The sequence below is a fragment of the Ambystoma mexicanum genome, chromosome 1p (assembly GCF_040938575.1).
Source record: "Ambystoma mexicanum isolate Mex_15411 chromosome 1p, UKY_AmexF1_1, whole genome shotgun sequence".
Classification (NCBI taxonomy): domain Eukaryota; kingdom Metazoa; phylum Chordata; class Amphibia; order Caudata; family Ambystomatidae; genus Ambystoma; species Ambystoma mexicanum.
Genome location: NC_090921.1, coordinates 759,477,564 through 759,503,346, shown reverse-complemented (window position 1 = coordinate 759,503,346; position 25,783 = coordinate 759,477,564). Strand labels below are relative to the sequence as shown.

Sequence of the window (25,783 nt, the reverse complement as noted above, 5' to 3'; positions counted from 1 at the left end):
AATATCAGGCAATTGGAAAACACAAGATGTCCTGGCAGGGGAGTAGACCAGGCAGTTGAAGCTACATAAGAGGAGTCCTGGCAGGAGAGTACACCAGGCAGTTTAAAGTGCATAGAGCGTCTTGGCAGGGGAGTACACCAGGCGATTTACAAAGCTACAAGAATTGTTAATGAAAAACTGTGTTTGTTAGACAAAGAAGAAACATTTGTGAAAATAAAGATTGTTACAGAATTTGTTGCCTAACCCAAGTATTGTGAATCACTGAGAGACACAATGGAACTGTTGATAAAGAGACATTGCCATCCCATTTAAGAATCCAGGGTAAGGGAACCACTCTCTGGATCCAAGGTCTTTCCACCTTGGAGAACATTTTTGTTGGAGATATTCTAATTATCATTTGTGAACACCTTTTGGCCAATATCAGGATGAAGACATTTCCGTGCTCACTTTGTTGTTTTGTTTATAGCGTGAGGGTCAGGATAGGACGTTTTGAACACAGGGATGGCTTTTTAGTTTCTGACATACTGACATTGATGATCCTTAGTTTTGGGTTTTTAGATAGGGAAACTTCTCTTTAGAATAGGGTCAGAGAGGAATTTCTCCAACCCATTATTATTTAAAATAAAAGTATTTTACCAAAACATAACAACCTAGTGTCCGGCTTTCATTTCTGACCCCTCACACTACCACAGCACAGAGAATAATTGTACCTGTGGGATTGTGACTGTATCAGTTTCTGCTTGTGTGCATTCTGTTTGCAGATTACACTTTGAAAATGAAATACAATTACATTAAACAACAAAATGGGCCATCTGAGACTAATAATTGGTATTTTTGGAAAAAACTAAATCGGCGTTGAATGTCAGGCGTATAAGGAGGGAACGGTTTGCATTGCACCTCTGCAGTACACCCAATTATTTTTTTTATTGTTTGAAGACATCAAACAAAAGCACACAAATACTTTTTAAGAAGGCTAATACCCAAAAGCATTGGTGAAGGGGAGGGCCAAAGTTGGCTTCCTGCCACGGGAGGTGAATGCTTTTGCCGCTTCATAAGCAATGCTGTGATGATGAAACCAGGAGAAGCATACATTAAAATCATCTCACCTCTATACCAAACAATTAACTCAGCTTGGGCAAAACCTTTTGCATGAGAAACACAGTTTCCATCTAGCACCACAATGTGGCGAGACTGGAGAGATACAAATAGTTTCTACCTAGGCTTATTGATCATCGACAGGCAAAAGGGTAATTGTGTATTCACCGTTATTACAAATCTCAATGTCATATTCTGCAGTGATACACTATGCAAATGATTGTCCTAAATTCCACACAATATGTACAGTGTTATGATGCCTTCTAAGGCCTAGTTTGTATGCTTTAAAACCACATAAATATATAAAAACAAATCAAGTATATTTGATGTGATTTGCCACCATTGATATGCAACAGGTACCAAACCTCCTCTTCATTTTTTGCAGAGTCCACTGGAGATTTAGTTGCCCCACAGTCGGTGTTGCTCCAGGAACATGCCGGAGGAAGCCATTATGATGCCCCGTTGGAACATTTTCTCTAGGTCAGTATAATCTTTAGAAGTAATTGACACAATGTGTATTTGAAAGGAGACATATGAGACTTCGATCTGGCAAGCCTATTATTTTAAACACATCATCTATCAATCTAAGGTATGAGAGTGTAAGGCCCCAGGTCCACTGATCTTCTCCTTGTATGATAGGGTATAACAAAGTTCAAATAGTCTTAAAATGGCATTTAGCCAGAAACATACCTTGGAGCTGCAGAAGTTGGTCCTTGGACAGCATTTTGTCTAATGATCAATGATAACAATAAGGATGCCACTTGACCCATCTGCATATTTCATGTCAGAATAGAAAATATCCCATGAACAGAAAGAAAAGGCAAAAGCAGATTTATTGCGGTGTCTATTCCGGTTCCTTTGTCAGCCATTCCACCACCTATGGATCTTCTAAAGCAAGCCATGCATTCTAATATTAGTCCTCTACTGTTTTTCATGTGATGCTTAGAGACTATTCGAATATGAGACATATAGGGGGAATGAGGCATGAGTAGATGTCTTGAACCTTCCATTTTCATTTATATTTTATTGAAGAAGTTATTAATTACAAACAAATTAATATTAAGAACATATTAAATTAATAATTAAAACGCTGTTTCAAAGCCACAACCAGCATATTGTGAAACATAAATAATGTTTATATCACAGTAAATAGTCACAAATAAAAATAAAACTTTTCAAAGATTAACCATTATTGAATGATCCTAGTCAACTTTCCCAATAACCTTTGTTTAGTCGGAACACAACATTCTTTTTGAACATTCAAAAGAATTGAAGAAAATAAAATCCCTTAAAACAATGCAATCAAAACGTAAGTCATTTTTGATCAGTTTAGCCCATTATTTTTTATTTTTTATTCATTGTGATATTTGTTTTAACAAGTAAACCTTACACAAACACATTTACTAAAAGATCAAATACAATACAAATACAATACAAATAAAATTATGTAAATTACGCTACAGCAATTACGTTTTAAGCAAATAGATTATAGCAAAGTTAGCAACATACATTAATAAAGTGCTAATGCTAGAACCAAATGCTACAAAAGTGCTTAATATAGAAGAGAACATAAACACCATGCCTAAAAAATACATCAAGATGGCACATTCCCATATTTGTTGTATTTTGCTAATCTCATGCATATGAACTGTTAACCTTTTGACCAAAATAATAATTGTTACTTAAATAAATAATGGCTCATTTGAACCAGTAATTGCTCACAGTATTTGTTCTTTTGGATCATCATGCCAGACAGTCTCCACGGGACGTCTGTTGTGGTGTAACACTCACCTTGTATCCACAGGGAAGCCACTCGACTGGTCTGGGGTGCTTCTGGGAACACTGCACCTTCTCTGGGTTTCGTGCTGCCAGGGGTCAGTTCTAGAAGACAGGAGGTGGATTTTAGCTACTACTCTTTCCTTCGAGACCCACCTCCCCGTGCTCCCCTTACGGTTCCCCTTGGGACTTCTCTCACCTTGGTTTTCGTTAAGGTGCGCTCTCCGTCCTGCCGTGCTGGGCAGGGGCACGTTGTCGCTGGGCACCGTTCCGCCAAGTTACTTCACTGGCGTGGGCCCGGAGTCCAGACCGGCTGTGACTCCACTTTTCAGGTAAGTCTTTCATGTTAAGAATGAATGTCTGTAATTGTAGATGTTCCGAATAACCTTCTCCTTCTTTCTTGCAGGTTGAAGGAATGATGGTGGAAACGAGCTGATACTGGAGGCAGAGCTCGAGAAGGTAAAAGATGCGCAAAGCGCGGCGTTTTGAGCGTCCTTGAAAGTTGGCTAACCTGTGCTGTTGTTCCTTGCAGGTCACGGGAGGAATCCTGGAAGAAGTGATCGAAAGGGACCAGTCGCCGAATGGACAATGTTCGAGTGGTGATGGCCTTCCAGGAGAGCTTGGTAAGTAATCTTACTTAATGTCTTATTCTCGTCCTTCTTCCCAGGGATGTTGCTGGAGGAAGATAATGATGTCCAAGAAGATTCCGGGTGGATAGAGGAGCTGAAGCTGGGCAGGTAAGGATGACTGTGGTTCTTCTTCTCCTCTCGCCCGTGCAGGCCAAGATGCTGAGCAGGACCCGGTGAACGTCACGCTGCTAGAGCAGAATAAGGCCAAGCGCGTGCCTCGGGTCGGGCGTGGTTTAAATGCTCAGCAGGTATCCCAGGTGCCTTCGGGGCGGGCCCCACCCTGGATGCTAGACTGCTTGTTGCAGTTCCCCATTGGTCCTTGTGGGGGGAGCCATGTTAGTCCATTGCCCATTGAAACCCACACATGCCATGTGAGCCTGCCATGTGAGCCTGATGCCAATGGCACCAGGACTGACTCCAAGGGACCCGAGAATACTGTGGCGAGGGGCAAAGAGCCCGAGTTCCTTGGCCTGAGACTAAGGTTGTGACATGTGGTTACCCGTAACTATAAACTTTGATTCATAAATAAGTGCAAACAAAGATTTCCCCACGGTGGAACCATATGTGTATGTGCATGTACTTTACCCAAGCCACCAGTGGAAGTAGGGGTTGACTCTACCTATGTAAGCGTAGAAGTTGTTGAAGTCACGAGAAGAACAAGCAGTACCCAAGGCAGTAGCCAAAGCCTTTTTGAGGTGAAACTAGCACAATTAAGAACTGAACACCATTGATTTAATGTAAACCCAGAGCCTCTGATACAAGGTTGACAAGGTTATCCAAGGCTGAAAGAGTGGCAAGACAACTTTGGGGAAACAAGAAGGTATATATGAAGCCGGTGAAGGGAGCTGGGTGCTTTTTTAGAAGAATCAATCATTTATCTGTGGAGCTGAGACAGTTATGGTTGGAAGAGAGAGAGAGAAGCAGTCTAGAAGCCAAGACAGATTTTGTGGAAATGGGACACAGAGCCCCACTTCCCTTTCCATGGCGGCCATCTTGGAAAAGGATTTTTCTTCGTAGACGGGACACATAGATGCATGTCCTGTTGTACGAAGGAAAATCAATTTTTTTAGCACCCTGGGTTACCGCTTTGGCAACCCGGGGTGCTAATAGCTTCATCCCCCGCCTCGCTTGGGCCGATAACTTGGGCTGCCGGGCTGTTACGACCCCCCCCTCCCCCGTGCCCCGGTCCAACCTTTGGAACGGGGAATCAATACCATAGTATTGTATTTTTCAAAAGCATATGCCATTTTGATAGTAACTATTGTTTTGTTATATGGCCAAAGGTATTTCTCCTATTAGTGGGGAGCAGAATGCATTATTAGATTGGATTTATATGTATTCAGGGCTAGACTGTGTCAATTAATACCCTTAATGAGGACAACCCGCTGTATCTTCAAGTGAAAAATCCACTGATTTCCCTTATACAACTTTTCCTCTTGGTTCCCATCTTTAAAGTGCAGGTTACGCTTCTGGATCACTGTTCACTAAATGTTGCTGCATTATGTCTTTCCTAGTACATCTTCTGTGCTCAAACATTCATGTCTTAAATGGTCTTGTAGCCATTCCTCCATATCTTAGACCACGTGTAAGCCTAATCAGATAGACAGTGCTATGTGTTAGAGGTTTTCTGCATCTAGGTAGTTCTTCTCTCTTTTTCTTTTTTTTTTTAAACTTTATTTTTTGAATTTTGCATACCTTCGGTGTACAATTGCACCAACTGGGTGCACATTCAGAACAATAAGAACATAAAAAAAGGAAAAAACAATACCCAGCTCTGAATTCTCTTGCAAAGCTGCCCCCCTCCCAAGTCCACCAAATTTAAATTCTGATACATTCTCTCATCCTTGTCAACTAGTTTGAGTTCAGCGTTATATTACGGATCTCAGTCACAGAGCCCTATTTCAAGTTCCCGGGGTCTCAGAATCCGAGGATTCAGCACTGTTTAGCAGATATGCTATATATGGCCCCCAGATGTCGGGGGGGCGCGCATGCAATGGTAGGGTTCTTATACATTCGCTCTCCACGTCCTGACAGTATGTGATGTCTTTTTTCCAGTCTTCAATCTTTGGGAGTGGGCCATGGCCCCAAGTCATGGTGATTCTCCTTCGAGCCAACACCAGAAGAAGGGCTGCCAGTTTACGTGATGCTGGTTGAAGGTATTTGGTGAGACCAAGAAGGGCCCCCAGTGGCAGTGGGGTCACCTCTTCGCCTTTAATGTCGGCAGTTATTTGTAAAACGGAGGTCCAGAAGCGTTGTATTCCTGGGCAGACCCAAGCTAGGTGGAGAAAGTCTGCATTTGCCGCTGCGCACCTTTTGCAATGGGCCGACGCTTCTGGGTGATGTTTGTGTTTCTTAACCGGGGTGTAGTACGTTTGATGTACGAAGTTGAAGTGAATTAGTTTATAGCGTATATTTAATGCGACCTTTTGAGTTTGACGGAGGATGTAGGACCAGTCTTCTACTGTTATCATTTCTTGAATGTCAGTTTCCCATTTCTGCTGTGTTTTGGGGCTGGGTTTACCGGTGTCGACCACAAGGGACTTGTATAGCAGCGAGACCAGCCTCCCCTCCCCTTGTGCCTGAATTGTGTTGTGCAATAAATCCCATGTAGGAGGTTGCTTGGGGAATGAGGGAAACATCCTATGTAGGGTATGGCACAGACTAAAGTAGGGGAATACATCAAGGGAGGTGTTTCTGCCCCTGTCTTTGGCCATTTGTGGAGTTAGAAAGGTACCGTCCGGGAAAAGGTCCCCGAAGGATTGGATTCTGACCTTATCAGCCCATATTAAGAATACATTTTCATTTGTGAGGGGATGCCAGGGATAAATTTGATTGGCAGTAGAGGGGAGAATCTTATGTTCACTCCATATTTGACAGCCATCTTTTTCCAAATTGCGTATGTGGACAGGACCGTGTTTAACGTGTTGTATGGAACTGGGATCTGACTTATAATGACGGCACTTAGCAAGTCAGGGGAGGCCAGGGCTCGCTCCACCTGCACATGTGGGCGAACGAAATGGGTCATGTACCAGTGGCTCAGGAATTGAGCCTGGGCTGCCCAATAATATTTTTCAAAGTCCGGAAGCGCCAGGCCACCCTTCGATGTTGGTAGAGTTAGTGTGCTGTACGCAACCCGTGCAGGTTTACCCGCCCATAGCAACTCTAGGACTAGACTCTTGACTTTTTGGAGAAAAGCTTTGGGGAGGAGTAGTGGGATATTCCTGAATAGATACAGAAGTTTAGGAAGGATGACCATCTTCGTCAAGAAGGTTCTGCCCCATAACGTTAACGGCAACGATTTCCACCTATGGATTCGTTCCTGCAGGGAATTTAGTGTGGACACATAATTATCTTTGTACATCTCGTGATGGTTACGTGACATGTAGATACCCAGATAGCGAACCTTTGAGTTTTCCCATTTAAAACCATGATCATCTATGAACTCAGTTGTATTAGAGGTCAAGGGGAACACTACAGATTTGGAATGATTGGTTTTAAGGCCTGACATTTGGCCAAATTTTACCACTTCACGCATTACAGGGTTGAGGTTGTCTTGGGGGTCGCTGACGAATAACATAATGTCGTCAGCGTAAAGAGAGACAATCAGTCTATGGGGACCTAGTTTAAGACCCCGGTGCAATTGGTTAGCTCGTAGTCTCGAAGCCAAGGGTTCCATAATAAGGGCAAAAATCAGGGCTAAAAGTGGGCAGCCTTGCTGTCATGCCCCCAATAGTTCCGTCCCCAGTCGCTCCATCTGACACACAACAGACACACCAGGACCCCACACAGGTTAGGTCCTGCATACCCCTGCAGGTCTGCCGGCGAGGGGTTGACAATGATCGGAGTCCAAAACGACTGCAACCACCACGTTCTCCGTATCGGCACTGGCGAGTGCCATGGAGGCTTGCCACCGGTTTTCTACAGCGCCTGCAGCGCCGATGCCATGGGGGTTCCTCGGACACACCACACAGCAGTCACGTGACCACTGAGACGCTTAGCGGCCATCACACAACAAGGAACTACTTAATACTTAAGTCACGTGTCCTGGAGTGCGGTCACATGACGAGAACTACGATCATGTGGTTTCTGTTGCATTCAAAAGCAACGCGCTGACTGTCATTCAGCACTTCACAGCTGATCCTGTTCATCACTGTTTGGCATACTACGGATTGTCTGACTCTTGTTATTTCGACCACGGACCGTTTTTGGATTCTGCTTTTGGATCTTCCCTTGGTACCTTTGCCTGGATATTGTGTTTCACCGGACTTGACCTCGGCTATTCCCCCTGGACTGCCTTTTGGATTTCCTTTCTTCCTTAACAAGCCAAACTGCCTTTTCGACCTCAGACCGTTCCTCGGATTGTTCTTGGACTCCCCTGCCTTATTTGGATCATAGTTCTAGTGCTCTGCATCAGGTGGTGACGGCATCCAGGCGAGTGTCCTCCAGGTTACCAAACTGTCGTCAACCTCTGCCGGCTGCCTCAGACCCCATTTCCTTACACCTCTCATTGGGTTTCCTGCCATCTAAACTGGGTAAGCCCCCTTGTAGGTTCATTGTTTACTCTGGTTGACATTGTGTTCATTGTTTAACATAATCCTTGCCTTGCAGTGGTCAGGGGGGCATCCTTCCGGCGTTCCTGGTTCCGGCTGACGGCACTCATCACCTGTGGCCTCAAGGATCGCACGGGCAGTATTATTATTGTTTGATCGTGTGTTACTTGGGGACAGAGGTATCATCGTCTACACGACCATCAAGTCCTGACACTTGCCTTGTTCCGCGCTCCAATGATATGCTTGAGGACCTAGTGTTTCCCAACGTGACGTATGAGCGTGGGTCTTTATATAACAGGGATACTAACTTGATAAAGAAATTGCCTAAACCCATTTGTCTGAGTGTTGCCAGCATGAATGGCCATTCGACAGAATCAAACGCTTTCTCTGCGTCGAGTAGTACTGCTATTGCCTGTTGAGGTAGATTTAGGGCCTCAATGACGCCAAACAGCCTTCTGATGCCGAAGGTGGTGCTGCGCCCTGGGATGAATCCGGCTTGATCTCTGATTACAAGTGCCGGCATTAGAGGAAGTGGCAGAGAAGCAAGAATTTTGGCCAGAATTTTATTGTCCAAGTTGATCAAGGAGATCGGCCTATATGATGCACAATCGTCTGTGGGCTTGCCGGCTGTGTGCAGCACCATCACGTTGGCTTTGCGTAGTGTGGGGGAAGGCTTCCACGCTCTATTGATTCCTCATAGACACGGAGCAGAAGGGGGGCCAGGATGGTCGCGTGGGCCTTGTAAAACTCCCCAATGAGCCCATCGGGCCCTGGCGCTTTGGTGTTCGGAAGGGATTTTATAGCTGCCAGTATTTCTTCCACTGGTATAGGTGTGTTCAATGGTTCATGAAGGTCTGCTTCCACCCAATATAGCTCGGTGTCGTCGAGGAACTCCTGTATAGATTCAGGATCGGAGTTGCCTTTGGAGCTGTACAGGTTTTGGTAGAAATTACAAAATGCATTTGATGCATTCTACGCGGGTTGGGGTTTTGTCTAACGATAGTAGATGGGCTAATAATGCGCCTGGCTTTTACCCTTCTCCGTATTGACGGACCTGGTGCTTGCGGCTTAGGAATTTCATTTCTCGCTCAGCTGTTTCCTTAAACTTCAGAAGTTCTACCTTTAGTTCGGCTTGGGTATGTGGGTCTGAGGCTGTTGAGGCTTTCAGCTCTAGTTCTTTTAAACGTTGTTCACTACATGAGTGTTCTCTACGGATCAATTTTAGTATACCATTTTCTTTGGCTAGGCATATCCCTCGCACAAAGCATTTTAGCGTTTCCTAAGTGGTGCTGGGCGAGTCGACAGAGTCTTGGTTTGTCTCAATGAAGGTTATTATTTCTTGGTGCAGTTCTGCTGCGAAGACTGCATCAGTGAGTGAGCCGGGCTTGAATCTCCAATTGAGTCCAGGGACTGTAGTACCTGCTAGGGTGACGTCGAGTGTGACCATCGAGTGGTCAGAAAAGGATCTTGGTAGAATTTGACTCATTCCCCAGACGGACGGGCTGTGGGTGGAAGCCATAATGTAATCTATCCGGGGGCTAGTATTGTGAACGGCTGAGTAGAATGTATAGTCTCTTGTATCTCGGTTGTGATGTCTCCATGTGTCAGATAGATCAAATGCTTGGCAGATCTCTTGAACTTGGGCGCTGGCTTTGGACGGATTTCCTGTTGTGTTGTGGGATTTGTCGAGTCTGGGGTCAATTGGCGTGTTGAGGTCCGCACCCCATATAATGGTTGCTGCTTTGGTCTTGTCTAGTTGGGTCTTAACCCAATTGAAATTGTTGGGGCCGTCGGTGTTTGGAGCATAAGAGTTCACGATTACTACTTCTTTTCCTGCGATTATCCCTCTCACTAGCAAGGCTTTCCCCTCTGAGTCTTTCTGCGAATCGATGAAACTGAAATTCATTCTTCTGTCAATTAGGATTGCAACTCCTCTGGCGTAAGACGAGTAAGACGAGAAATGCCTATGACAACCCCAGGATTTGGCCCAGTGAGGTTATGCCGAAGGCAGGAGATGGGTTCCTTGTAATATGGCGATGTTAATTTTGTGTCTTCGGAGATACTGGATTCTCCTAGTTTTCGCTGGTTGATTACCGCCACGAATGTTCCAGGTGGCGATTTTAAATGTTGTCACTACCATTTCAGAGGCCGGGTGAGTTCATGTCTGCCAGAACATGAGGGTGTGACTGGTGTCTTGGTCCATGTAGGTGTCCGAAGGACTTGGTTTTCGGTCGGTCAGCGATATGCTGTGTGATTGCTGTGGAATGAGAGTGAGGGGTAAAAGGCGGCTCTGCAGAACTTGATTCCCTCCCTTGTGTGGGCAACCCCCAACTGGCCCACGACGAACGGTCCCTTGTAAACAATACAGTCAACATTGCTGTGCTAGGGGCGCTGGTGGCTCTCCAAGCGGAGGCTTGCTCGCTACCCCCAATACAATTTCGTACCGTGGTGATGATTTTGTTACGTTGGCAGAGATTGGATGCCTTTGTTTTGTGTTACTTATGTGGTGGGTTTTATGGTGGATCTCTCCTCGGTCAGTTTCCCCTTTGCGGGTTTCCGTTGTTTTGGGCAGACCTGCAGCCGGTGCAGTCCAGGTAGTCACTGTCTCCTCCGGTGTGTTGAAGAACTGGGTTTTACCTTCGAATTGGATGCAAAGTTTCGCCGGAAAAAGCATTGAATATTGAATTTGGTTTTCTTGCAGTCTACGTTTCACAGCTGTAATCGACCGTCTTTGTGCCTGGACTGCTTGGGAAAAATCTGGGAAGAACTGAATCTTGTCTCCCTCGTATTGGAGCTCCCCTTTATCTCTGGTGGCTCTGAGAATTGCATCACGGTCCTTATAGTTTAGCAACTTAGCTATGATAGGACGAGGGTTTGTTCCTGGGATGGGTCTTGAGTTAGGAATTCTGTGAGCTCTTTCGACGACGAAAAGCTTGGACAGGATCTCTGGTCCAAACAGGTCTATGCACATCTTCTCCACATGTTCCTCCATTTTGGTGGTCAGCTGATGCTCTCTGACTCCGACAATCCTTATCTTATTTCACCGGGAGCGACCCTCCAAGTCCTCGTTCTTGGCACTTACTGCTTTCATTTGCACTTCTAGTGAGGATACCCTAGCAGTTAGGGCTGTTGCACCGTCGGCAAAGGTCGGAGACCCTCTGCTCAACTGTGTCTAGCCTGTCTGCATGTTTATCCAGTCGATGTTGGAGCTGGTCAACTTTAGTGTATCTAGTTTGCTCCCCAGCCCTCCTATGCCTGCTTTGAGATCGAGCAGTATTTCTCTGATGTCGAAGTCCTGCGCCTCTTCCTCGTCTTGGGGTGGTGCCTGGGCGGGGGATTGTGATCTGCTGTTGGAGGAGGTTGGTTTGGCAGAGGAGCAGCTCTCAAAGTTCAGTTTTCTTTGTGACCTATCAGTTTTCCCCATTTTCGGTGTAAATGTAGGTGACAACGCACCAGGGAGGCGGCGCTGAGCCGGTCGGGGAGATCTGGCTGGGTCACTATGTTGTATCTTGCCGGGCGGTACGGTGCGGTAAACAGGCCGGGGATCAGGACCTTATGCTGTGCTCTAAGGTGCGGTGCCGTCGTTCACAGGATGTTCACGCCTGGTAATTATCCCCCAGGCGAGGTGTAGGTGGCTACAGCACTATGTGGTTGGTCTCCGGGTGAATACTGGTGACATGGCTCCGTAGCAGGCCTGAGGTGATTCTCCTTAGTCTAAGCGGGTTGGATTGCTTCCGCTTGGTTTTTGGTGCCCCTGGGTTGTTGGATTATGCCGCTGTAGTTAGTGCTTGAATTTTAGAGAACTGCTCAATGCCGGCCATTCTCACTTGGGCCCCCCGACTTGCGCGCCAAAGTCGGGCTTCTAGGCGCTCTATGCCTCTCCCGGTCACCCCCGGTGTTTCGCGCTTGGGATTGTTGGCTCCTGGGCGGGCGCGTCACCGAGAATCGTGCCGCCAAGTCTAACGCAGGCAGTGAGGAGTTAATCCCTGCTTCCTCTGTGCCTGCGGTCGCGGGACCCCACGGAGCCCTGGTGGCCGCCGATGATCCGAATGTCACACGGGGGAGTTCGGGGAACTCAGCAGGCCCGCCACGCGGGTGAATGCATTATATAGAAGCGCAGGGCGCTCGTACCTGGACACCAGCCGGGTCCCGGTCGGCTGCCTCTGCGCTCCTATCTGCGTCGGTGTCGGGCCGCTCCCGACTCTCAGGCCCCGGCTGGACGCCATGGCCGCGAGACCCCGGCCACCCCCAGTGACTCCGGAGCTCGAAGCGCAGCTGGCGCTGCCTGGATATTTCAGTCGGCGTCGGATCGCCTCTCAGCCGACAGCCTCCCGCGCTCCTAATCTTCTGCGCCCTCGCCAAAAGCCGCGTCCCCACGTTGACAGGGGGAGGGGGAGATTCCTCTCTGGCGGGTAATCAGGGGCGAAACGCCGGATGGCAGACGAGATGGCCGCAGAGTTTTGTTCAAAATCGCCTCAGCAATGTATAACTGGTGACAGGTAGAAATACAAACACCACGGAAGCAGCGATTAGTTAGGATCTTGTGGGAGCTACACGGAGCTCATAGGGAGGCCGCCATCTTGGACGGCTCTCTAGCGCCCTAGTAGTTCTTCTCTTTAATCGGTAATTAATGACATTTTCGTTAACAGGGATACCATACATGAACCACAAGGTTCATGTCCTATGACACCACATTCCCGACAATATGGTTTGTACAATATATGACAGGTGATTGCTTGTGTGCGCTAGCCTACCTTTCAAGTTTGGAGGGAGAGTGAATGTAAACTTCAGTTAACATTCCAATTATATATTTTTGTCCTTAACTGAAAAAAATGAAATAGGTTGTCACATATGTTCAAACCATAGACACTTTTTTGGTTAGTTTTTCAATTAACATATTTTTAGCATTCTTCTTCGCTCAACTTGCACGTTTACTTAGGTATCCCTTAGCCTGTAGGTGTTCCATTAAGTTAACAACTTAAATCGTAAAGGCATGTGCATTTGAACAGTTACACCAGTAAACAGATAAAGTAAACAAATTTAAGCAATTCACATATCGTTCTTTCTGGTCAAATCATTTAGATGCAGCAGAATTCTGGTGTGCTAGTTTTGTACAGTCCATAGTTTTTAATATTTTGGAGTCAGCCATTTGTAGATTAATGAAATGTATTTATTTTTGTGTCCAAATGATGACAATGTCATCTATACACCTTTTTCAAATGGAGATGTTTTCACAAAATAGTTATTATTACAGTACATAATCATCTGTGTAGCTATTGGACAGACCGGAAACAAATGATACTCCCATTTCAGTTTCAAATCCATTTTTCCTACATTTACACAATAAATATCATGGGCATGCCGAGGTACTATGGCACCTGCAAATACTGCTTGTACTGCCAATAGGCTCTACATTTGTTAAGGTAACCAAAGAATGTATTGAACTGGATAGTCCAGCCCCTTTGATGAGTAGCAATTACCCTCGAGATGGATGGGGATGCAGACCTTACTCATACATCAAATAATAGAGCCGACTCAGAAAGCTGACAAAAGGAAGACTGTTTTAATATCAATTATCTAAAACAGGGAGCATAACGAACATCAACGCAAACGCTCGATCTTCAAACTCAAAGTAATTTAAGAAAAAACTTCATTTTTATAAGCAAAATGTGTCATCAATGATGTCTACATCGCTTGTGTACTAACGTCATCCTACGTGGCAAACTACAAAAACCTATAGCATGGGCTATTGGTTCTGAGTGAACATCTAAGTATATGACCCATACTAGCCTGAAAAGTGTAACTATGTGATTGGTTACTTAACATCAGGTGGGGCAACTAAGCCCTCCTCTAAAAATGATCACTATGAACATCACTAAATACACAACGTCCCATTGGTTAACACACTAAAGGACCCCTGAATACGCAGGTCCTCTATAATTGGTTGGCACTCTATCCATCTTCAGTGCTTTTCCTCCTACGTTAGCAGCCTGCAGGCTGGCCATCCAGATGCTGGTGAGGTTGCCTTAACTTTAGCTTCCCACCAATTAGCATATCAATCCATCATCACCTCAGTTGTCTACTGTCAATTAGGACTTTGAACTTCGTCCTTGAGAGTGTTCTTAGCTCCGAGAAAATTAGGGAGTGAGAAGCACAGTCTGCCTTCATGCATAGGTGTGACCATCTCGTTCATCCAACTTCATGTTTCCATGTGACTAGAGACCATAAAATTGAGCCTTTTTGTGTATTTAATATCCAATTCCAATAGACCTCTGACATCTTCCTTGTTATGTTCATTCCTTTTGCACAGGAGGGTTGTTCTTTCACACGATTTTGATCTAAAGTCAGTTTACTCCAGTTTGATAAGACCTTGGTTTCTTGGGGCTCATCCAACCTCGCCTTTCTGAGCTCCGCTTCTGTAATTCAATGTCTGCTTTTTAACTGCAACATACTGAACTGAGGCCTTTTTGCTGATGTCCAACCTGCTGTAATATGTTAAGTGGAAACATCCATAATTCTATCATTCCTATGTATGTATATGTTGGCCCTTTCCGTAATCTATTTACTATAAGCATAGAGCTTGCTTCATGATTACTTTGATGCTTGTTTTTCTTCTGCATCTGTAAACGTGTAAAATGACTTGATACCTTAATCTGTTTCTGTGGCATAAGCTTCTTCACCTTGAGCCCAAGATGTTACTTATCCTTATTGCTTTCTTGCATTCTCTGGTCACTGCATCGTTTTATGTATTTCATCTTCAGCTCCATGTAACATATACTTGGCAATGGCTAGTACTACTATTCATCCTTGCCGTTTATTGGTTCTGCTTCTTCAGGGATTTCATTCAGATGGCCATCATATTTCTTTGTATGCAGATAAGGTTTTCTCAATGGGTACCTTGGCTCCCAGATTGTCTTATATACTGGCCCTTTCACTGGCACTGGACTGAGTCCATATTCTGCTCTTTGTCAATTCGGCTAGCCTGTATATGTCACATACTCTGGTTTCCACCATACAGGTAAAAGGGGCGGGTCGATTGAGGTGGGGGGAATTGGTTCCTTCTCTACACTCCCCCCTCTGGGCGATTCATCGACCACTCCCACATCATCCTTCACATCCAGGCAGCTTGGCCTGAAGAACACCTTCTTTGGGACCCATATCTTTATAACTAGATATGTTAAAAAGGCTCTGAAAACAGTTGACAGCCGTCTCATGGAGGTGGTAATATATAATGCAGTCATAACCATAAAGCAAAGCTCTGGAGGCTAACTACAGTGTTTGGTATTGAATAGATCTATTCATGTACATATTGGATGGAACTATTGATCACTACTTTGCGTAAGCATCTAGTCAGCTTTTTTTATTCATTATGTAAGAGGAAAGAAAGAGACTTAGCAGAGTGGATTGCATATAAGGCAGAGAACTGGTCAAACTAGATGTAATATTGTAGTTTGTGGTCATCTCAATTTCAGGGTAGCCGGTATAAAGCAACTTGTTGATAATGTAGAATGTCAAGGAGTGTGAGTTTGCGCATGGGTGGAGCACCAGTTGCAAGATGCATGCAATGTGCAGGTTAAAAAACTAGGTTTACCATCAAAAGCATGTGATCATGTACATTTTCAAAAGTGTTCACTCGTCAATTTGATGCATCTTTCCCAACAAAATGAAATATAGTTGACACCATGAAATTTAGATACACTAACGTACATTTTACTGCAAAGCATGGAAATTATGCATTATTTTACAGTATCAATGCTCGAATCATGCATTATGTAACAACCTATATATTTTAGGAATGGAATTGCATGACTGCCTTGCAAATATAAAGTTGACACTTACTAGTCTTTGCCAGACAGCATATAAAAAACGTATTAAAAGTAGCATCCTGATTATTTCTGGTTTGCAATTATTTGAAACAGAAAAATACATTCTTGCCTAGCACTCCCACACATGCCTTGGCACTTAAGAGTGGAGGAGATGGTTACTGCTGCACTTTCTCTCCATTAGGACTTAAAGTGAACAGAGAAAAGGGGGGGAAGAGAGCACAGAGGGCAAGAGAGGAATTCAGGGCAAGGTTTGCTTTCATTGAAGAGGGCAACTTAATTAGCTATCTTTGCTACATAAGTGTCCATTTGATTAGCAAACTGACAGAATTGCATAGCAAATTGCTATGCAACACAGCTTATTTTATGCCTTGCAATAGATCCATCTTCCCACATATTTCTTATGATGCTTCGGATACAGGAACGTTGTCCCCTCAGCTGCATGGATACTAGCCTTCACAAAGTCTCTGATCTTTTCATCTGTCAAGTCTTTGGGCTTCCATCCTGATTCGACATTGATCATAATCTTCATCCCTATAGCTTTCTTTGCTGTCTTCTTGCATGGTAAGATTATTATCTTGATCACACAACATCCAAGCAATATCATCACTACCAGGGCTCCAAGGAACTTGAAAATGTCTGCAATCCATTGTGGAACCCAAGAGAAGAGTGATCCAAACCAGCTGTCATCAGCAATGTCTTCTACTTCCTCTATCATCTGGCCATGGAGTTTTGTCAGCATGTCTATGGCCTCTGTCAATGTTCCATTCTCGTTATCATGAGAAGGTGTAAATGTGCAACATGATTCTCCGATTTTTGCACAAACACCTCCATCCATTACTATAATCATGTCCAGAACATATCTGTTCGGAAGAGTCATCAATCGTATGGCTCTCATTTCTTCTTTGATCGCATTGAATCCTTTTATTGTAGTGTTAATTGTCTGCAGCAATTCCCATCTGGTGATTTGTAGCCACTTAGTGTTTGCTCCAACCTGAACAGCTGGCATTAAGATCAACGTAACCACAGATGAGGTCTGGCTAAACAGCCTGTGCTCATATGGTATAGCATCAAACGCTTCTATTGACTTAGCTGAGAAATAGTTCTATCTCTTTATCCTCCTTATCAGCTCGACAGATCTCTTCTTTCTCAGGTGAGCATATGCTTTTGGGAAATTGTCAATGTGCAAATCACCCTTTGGAATCACTAAAGCTGGAACATGGACATTCACCAGTGTGCATATTCCTCACCAATCTGCAGGCAATCTGATATAGGCTCTCGCTGCACAAGCCCAATAATGATCCATGATCACTGCTGTACCATTCCTGTAACATCAAAGATTCAACCACAATTCTTATTTTCTCCAACTTTTCCTGTGCCATTATTAATGAAGCACAGTTTTGAACTTTCCGATGGCACTAACTGCTGAGGTACTCCTCTGTCTTCGACCCATGTAGTAATTTAGCAAGTCTTGGCAATAATGGCTTGCAGTCATTCTGCACAATATCGATGACTGGCTTATAACATCCAATGATCACCCAGGCTCTGCAGACGACCACTCCTTCTTCCCATCCATTGGGTGATAACAAAGATCCCCAGATCTGTATTTGACCTCTATTCTTCCATCTTTGAGCATCCTCTGCAGATTTTCCTGCAACCACCAACTTCTTATTCAATTCCCATCTGAGTCCAGCTCCTTTTAGTCCAGGCTTCTCATATCTGATCACATGATTCTTCAGGAGGGCTCTGTTTCTTGTCTTGGTATCTTGCACATAGTCATCTTCATCTGGATCTGTCCATTCAGTAGCCCATTTGAGGTAGGCATCTCGACCCATGAACTGACCTCTGGTTTTGTAAAGTGCTATGTTTGAAAGACAATGAGCTGTCTGGACGTCTATTTCGATAGCTATGAAGATTTTAGACTTTCCCATACTGTATGGCATGAGGGCACACACAAAGCATTCCTCATTTGAGGTCCTTCTTCCTACTTCTTTCATATTCTGCTACCAAATGTTATTTCCCAAATGTGCTGTACTGTCCAGGTAATCATTTAGCTCAAAATCATCTTCTTGAGTGTTTCTTTTAGTTCTCATTCTCCTTATGTGACCTTCCATAATCATATCATGAAGTGTACCAGCATAACTCCTTCTTTCTGGATAACTCATAGACACATCTGTCAGTGTTCCCTGGGTAGGAGAAAGCGCCTCTCACCATACCATTTAGGCATAAAAATGTCTCCCAAAATCTCCAGTGTGTCTGTCTTCTAGGGATTATCTTTGGGTTATTCACCACAGGATCAGGTGTTTTTCCATTCATTATCTGTACAGGCACATTGGGCCTCATTAAGAGGTTGGAGGTAGCCTTGCTGGTAAGAGCAACAAGGCTACCTCCATACCGCCATGAAAGTCTGGCACCCACGAATGGGCAATTACCGGGGTATTCCGACCCCGCCAGGCCCTTTTGCGGGTGCCGGTAGATCCCCAATCCCATTTCAGCCCCATAGGGCTCAATGGGAATGTGGATGCGTGTAGCACCGGCAGCGTTCATAACGGTGCCGATGCTACAGGCATGCTGTGCTCGCGGGTGCCTTTCATTCCACCAGGGCAGACCTGCTGGAATGAAAGGCACCTGCGGCACAACTCAGAGTTTGCCGGTCCAGATACAACGGTACCGGTAAGCTTACCGGTAACGTTGTGTCCGACTGGCAACCTTGTAATGAGGCCCATTGTCTGGCAGCCTCTCATCTTGCCCATCTTGCCAGGCCTGTTTCTTTTGTCCAAACAGAACTTCTACAACCTTTCTTTCATGTGAATGATTGCTAATGGTGCTTATCTCAGATTCAGGTTATTGGTCATCTTTCTTTGGAACAGGAATAACTACATAGGGCCTTGGGTGTCTAGTAGTTGCCAGAATTGCTACTTACTTTTGCTCTGGAAGATTCACTGGAGTCTTAGCTCTATGTATATCAAGGTAATAGGATGTGCGGACTGTGAGTGAGAGCAGTATGATTATAAACAGAATGCAACCATAAATAAGGCAAAGGTATGTTGATGTACAACAGCTATTCCTTGGACAACGTGAATGTCTTTCTACATCCGGTATCACGAAGTTGCTACTAGTGCTACCCATTTTATATTGCCTAAGGAAGGAAAAAGCAATCTTTAATACATCAGCATTACACACTTCTCCTGGAAGTTGCTGTCTTTCCTCAGCACTTTCGTCCTCGATCCACTGCCTGCTTGCTGAATGATGGGAGTGAACTCTCGATCTCTGTTTTCCTGGAACCAGTTTTTAACCATGCAAAATGTAAATGTCTCCAGCAAGAAGAAAGCTGCTCTCATATGCCTATATCAGTTCAACAACATATACCAGCTCCCAGTCCACTCCTCGAATCTGCTTTAAGCCAGACGACATGATGAACTTCTTTCAGCATGAAACAAAATGTCTGTCTTTGTCCAGCAACCTTCTCGATCTGTCCCTCGAAGGAAGGTTTCACACCACTGTCCTGTGGGTTCTCTCAGAGTACAGGCTTACTTGAATAATTATTCCCTCCGAGATCAGTCAGATTTTCATTGTTAATGGGATCCCTTAGGAATGTGAGCGTGTCTGTGCATCTGCCAACAAGATGTGGGTATTCTTCAATCAGACGAAAGAACACCACATTGACAAGTCTGTGTGCAGCATCAGGCGACAGGGGCATTTGTGCTATCCCCACTATACTCAGGTTGCTGTAACACTTGCTTGATGATCACTGCAAGTAGTCTCCTCACAATCGGGCCATTTTTAGGATCTTGCATAAAAGTATGTATGTTAGAAGTTCTCCCCACAATTGCTGGATATGAGCGCAGCACATAGAGAAAAACTTCAAATATAATCCTTGAAACCTTGTCATTGGATAACACCATGGGCAAATCCAAACAAAAAGTATGGAACGAATCAGGATACTGCGCTCTCTTCCAGTTATCAAAGCCATGATCAGAGTCTTGCATATTTCTCTTCTTATCAAGGCTTAAGCATGTCTCAGTCCAAAGTCAATAAGCTACTGTGGCTTTAAGAATACAGATCTTCCCTTAACCCTGCCACTGACTTGCACAGATTGTTCGAATTTGCTTCTGTTATCTCTTTTAGAGACAGTTAAAGGGAGTGTCCCGGACCAAGCCACAGTCCAGTAATTCTTTATCTTTCTTATTTGTCAGCTTCTGCGTCCTTCTTCCTCATCATAGATCTCGTCTGCACGTGCTGTGCTTCTTCCCCGATGCTTGTACTTGGTTTTCGGTGGGGCGCGGAGGGCAGAGAGGTTTCTCCAGCAAAAATGTTAACATCACCAATAAATATCCAAGCACGCCTGCCCTGCACTTTGACAGCAGACGGCGTGACGTCTTCCACAATGAACGGACCGTTGAAACAGGGTTCGTCCCAACTTTTTCTTGTTTAGTTCCGAATTAAGACCTCATCTCTGGTGAATAATTAGGGAAGACGAAATTCTTGAGGTCTATTTGTTGAAGCATCTCCTTCTGTGTTCTGTACTGCCCTGCACCCTTGTCGCTGCAGCTGTCCTGAAATGACAGAAATACTGGAAGTCATACAGTACAAATAATCATGCATTTCCATTCCAGACAAATCTGCAGTTGACTGAGCATCAGTTCTAACTCTGGATGGAGGCATTAGGGGTGTTTTAATTTGCCTCCCAGTCACAATTTCGTGAGGTGTGAGATGGTAGTCAGAACCCAATTGGTTCCTCAAAGCATATAATGCCAGTGGTAGGCAATGCAACCACCCTTTCTTCAGAGTAAGCTTCAACTTGGCTATCCTTTCCTTAAGCAAGTCGTTGAACCTCTCACAGATCCCATTTCTTTGCGGATGATAAGCCAAGGAAAACTTGTGCTTTATACCAAGCAACAAGCTGATCTGCTCAAATGTCTGGTTCACAAAATGTAGGCCGTTGTCTGACCGTATTACCTCACATACTCCCATCTAGGAAATACTTCCCGCACCAAAAATGTAGCTGCACAGGTGTAATCTGGATGTGTACAGGGACCTGCCTCAATCCACCTTGAGAAGGGGCATACCACAACAATGATGTATCTATATTCATTACATACTTGAATCATATCGACATAGTCGATATGCAAATGCTGAAAGGGGCCAATGGGGCTTGGAATAACCACCCTAACTGGGCGCAGTGTATGCCCAGCCGTACATTTTTGACAAACTATACAATTTGTCATAATAAATGCAACATGCTCTAACAGATTTGGTACAAACCACTCTTCAGCAATCGTTGCAGCAAGGTTCTCCCTAGTTGTGTGTGCAGGGTAGTGAAGCTGTTCCAGCGCCACCCTCAGTAACAACGTTTACCAGTGCTGTCCTGTCGCCACAATGCTTCAGAGCGGTTTAAAGAACACCCTCTTCGTGTCCACAAATCTTTCACATCTTGAGGTGCTTCCCCCTGAACCTCCATAAACTGCGTCAACCACATTCATCAACACAACCATTTTCTCTTTCACATCAAGTGTTTCAATATTCTCTGAACATGCAACATGAACTGCTGCTTTATTTCCGAATGAGATAAAGTCTGCCCTTTTAGTATGAGCTGCCCATTTAACCACCACGATGCCCACTGGGAGTTGCTGTGCCTTAATAAGCCTGTCCAATAAGGCGGCGTGTTGCACTGGTTTGCCATCCGGTCAGAGGTAGCCCCTCCTTTTACAACGTGATACCCCTGCATGCACCGTTGACGTCACATTGTCGGAGTCGCTGTGCACTGTTACTTCCTGGTCTGCATGATTCTCGAGAGTGACAATCAGCGCCACTAATTCTGCAGCTTGTGCTGAATAGTGAGACGGGAGTTGTGCACTTACCAATGTCTGAAACTCCTCATTGGCTGTGTGTTTTACCACAGTGTCACCCGCTTATCTCTGTCCATCATTTTGATCGATTCTTGAAGAACCGTCAATAAAAAACAATTTCTCCACCCGGCAAGGCATTTTCTTTTACTCTTGGGATTTTGTCATAGAACTATTCATAATTCGAACAATCATGCGCCTGCTCATCTTCTGCCAGTGGTTCGGCTACAAACATGGCAGGATTCACTACTCTGCATCAAACTATTTTGATCGCTGGATTTGATATAACTACCTCATAGGCAGAAGCCCTCTGAGAAGTCAATGGGCCTCATTACGAGGAAGAAGGTAACCATGCCGCTTTTTGGGGCATGGCTACCTCCATTCCGGGTACCGGGTCCGTGTTCCCTGAATGGGGAATTACCGGGCCATTCCAACCTTGGAGGGACGGGTATTTCCCCATTCAGGGAACCCAGACCCGGTACATCCCCATTCCCATTTGAGCCCCCATAGGGTTCAATGGGAATGGGGAGCATGCTAACAATGGGCCCGTTAATGAAGGGCCCGTTGTTAGCATGCTGGCTGCTCGCGGGACCCGCTAAGGACACCTGGTAAAACCAGGCGTCCTTAGCGATCCCGAGAGCAGACCTCGTAATAGGGCAGTAAGGGGTTAACAACCTTTACCGGCGCTGTTAACCCCTTACCGCCCTCCTCGTAATGAGGGCCAATGTGCCTTTAGGTTTCTCTAGAATAGCAAATAGTGCATGCTCTACAAATAATGTCATGAAATCAATTGGACAATATACAATACTTCTTGTTGACAATACTGTAACTTCTCTTTGTCAACCTTATATTCTTTGTCAGCAAGTATTATCATCAGCTGGACAGAATTGCGTCTGCACTCTTCCTCTGTAGTGCTGCAAACTAAAATGTCATCCACATATTACAGAACAACACTTTCTAAATCAATATTGCTCAAGTCCACCTGCAGGCAGCTGAGTACTTATCAGTAGTGTTTGTCTGAACGTAAATGACGTCAGATCCTGTAAGTCTTTGTGCAATGAGATTGAGAAAAAGGCATTTTTCAAAATCAATCACTGTGAAATATTGTGCTCCAACAGGTATATTACATAGAATTGTAGACGGGTTAGGGACTAGAGGAAACTTGGCTTCTTCAATTTGGTTTATCGGCCTAAGATCTTGAACCCCTTTGATTTTTTGATAGGATACACAGCAGTATTACACGGTGACTCTGACGTCACTAAGATGCCCTGCTCCATCATGGCGGAAATTGTTTTGAAAATACCTTCATCTGCTTCTCGAGACATAGGATACTGTCGTGCTTGGGGTAAAATTGCTCCTGGTTTCAGTTTAATCTTCACTTCTCCAACCCCCTTCAATAGGCCTACGTCATAGCACTTTCGCCATGTCTTCCTCAAAATACTTGGGCGTTGCTGTGCTATCATCATTTTCTGAGGTACCTCTCGTTTGATTGCTTTTACCCAATAAATAATACTCATGTCAAATACCACTTCGTCATCAGATAGATGATCGCCAAATATGTCCTCATCGGTGATGTCACTTAATCTGTAACCTTCCCCGATGACAATTACTCGACATCCATGTCTGCCTTTGTCATTGTTCCCATCAAGCAAAGCCATTTCACTTCGCACTATGGCTGCTTACAATTCTAAGGGAAACACTTGCCTTTCTTCTTCGCGCATAGGTATCTTCGGTCTAAACAAAAATTCATCAGGTATTATCATTGCTTTGCCTGCTAGGCCTGGCAAATATGCCAAAAGAACACGTACTCCATATTGAAAAACCTCTAGCTTCAAAGGTATTGCTCTCATGGCTACTTGTCCTGTAAATGCTCTAATCATTTCACACACGTTTAAGTAATGCATTCCTGGAGTTGTGCACACTATGCCTTCATCGGTAAATGAGATTGTCATATTGAGCTTCGTCATCAAATCTTGAGCCAATATATTGACAGGTGTCTGCCTTGAATATAGCAAAGGCACCGTCATGTCGCATTCTACTATAGAGACTGGTAACTCTTCAGTGAAAGGAACTCGACTTGTAGCTCCTGAAAAGCCTTCAGCATTCATGGCGGTGCCAGACATTAAAAACTTTCCCCCCTGTATACATGAGCGCGTTGCACCGGTGTCTACTAAAAACATAACATTCTTGCCCCCTATAGTGACGTCTACCCTTGGTTCCTCATGAGGATTTGGTGTCACGGATAGGACTGAACAGTCCCTGAGCTGTCCTATTGCGGGTGCAGACTCATTCCGTTACCATAAAACGGATTCCCTCCACTAACTCTGACACTCTCTATCCTAGGTGTTGTTAACTGCCCTGTACTTGTACTCTGCTGAATCTGCATGGGCACATGCTGCGACTACCCTTGTGGTGGTGGAGCCAATGCTACCTGCTGTGTCTGCAAGCCTTGCTGCACTCTCAGCGCTTGCTGCTGTTGCATCGTTTCATTCAGAGCAAACCCATCATTGTACTGCTGCGAATATGCAGGCGGATTTGGAATCCCCCCTCTTGAAAATTGGTCGCTTTGCACTAACCCTTGACTCGTACACATGCAAGCAAAATGCCCTGTCATCCTGCATGTCCAACAAATAGGTGCCTAATCTGCCCATTTTCTGCTTTCATTTCATGATATACCTTATCAATCACTTCCCCAATACTCCTAGAGTCAAACTCGTCTTCTAGATTTACTCTAGACGGGCCTGGTAATGACTTGTACTCTGGAAAGAATTCCTCTATGTCATCCCATGCTACTTCCTGCATGTCCAACAAATAGGTGGCCTCCTAATCTGCCCATCCTGTATGTTCTGACCATCATTCTGCATGTTTTGAAACCCACCTTGGTTGTTCTGAAAACCTTCATGATTATTCTGCCAATTTCACTGATTATTCTGAAAACCTCTTCCTCGAAATCCACCCCTTCCATGTGGAGTAAATCCATTATTACTTCGGTCAAACTGCCTTTGGTTATTCACCTGTGGCATAATTGCATTCTGCTGTGGATTCGGTCCATCTACACTCGTCAACATCGCCCCTTCAATGGCATATTTAGACAGTTTTTCCTGCACTAATTTTGCCTCCTCGCCTTTCCGGGCATCATCTTTTTTGTGATTCTTTTCCTGCAGAGCCTGCAATAGTGCACAATGGTCACCTGAATCTCCGACCACGGTTTGGCTTCAATACCCACTTATTTCTTGAGCTGCTTCTGTACAGGTTCTGGTAGCCCCAGGCAAAATATACAATAAAATACTGGTATAGATTTTGCCCAAGACTCGCGCTTTTCCAAAACCAAGGATTCCTGAAAATTTTGAATGTAAATCAACGGATCATCTCTGTCCTTCATCTCGTCATTATAGCTCCCATATCAGATGTGTCTGGATACAGTACTCTGAGTGCCTTCCAGACCGCCGCCCTACAGTTATTGAATGGTGCTCCATCATGAGCAGTTTTGACTATAGTCACACCAGGATACCCTGCCCTTGTCCACACGTCATCAGCTCTCTCACCAAGTATGGCGATGAGGAGACCCTTAATGTCCCCTATGACCAACGTGTTTCCTCCCGTCCTTTTCATGCATCCATTTCCGAGCGTGCGATGTTAAACTCAGGAGTTTACATCTTAAATTATCCTTGTCCATTTGGGGCCACGGTATATACTGCGGTCTAACCCCTCCTTTCTCTAACAAGGGGAACTGTGGCGCCCCAAACTCATTCTCATCTCTCATCATTTGTCTGTCCACTGCAGGGACGATATTACCACATCGCCTTCTACCAGGTAGCGATCTTAATCTGCTCACATAAGGCAGCGATTCTCCCCTTTCACTGTGGAATTGCCCCTTGGGTCGATCTGACTGTGTCAGTGGCTCTGGCACCCTGGTTACAGGTGCATTTAAATCTGACCATCTGACTTGTTTCTCCATTGAAAAACATCTCTCAGGGTCACATACGTCCGTTCTTCCTTCCCCATGGAAAGCGTCTCTGTCTTCGTCTGACATTTCCTGTGCCCAACTTGTGCAACTTCTCTCA

General features: G+C 44.8%; 1 protein-coding gene across 1 annotated transcript in view; it reads left to right on the top strand.

The window, feature by feature from the left end:
• Window positions 1–25,783, top strand: part of LINGO4 (leucine rich repeat and Ig domain containing 4) — a 608,425-nt gene that overhangs the window by 523,459 nt on the left and 59,183 nt on the right. Inside the window, exon 5 of the mRNA XM_069650807.1 lies at window positions 1,481–1,575. The gene's annotated coding sequence lies outside the window, so the exon portion shown is untranslated. The remainder of the gene's footprint in view (window positions 1–1,480; window positions 1,576–25,783) is intronic.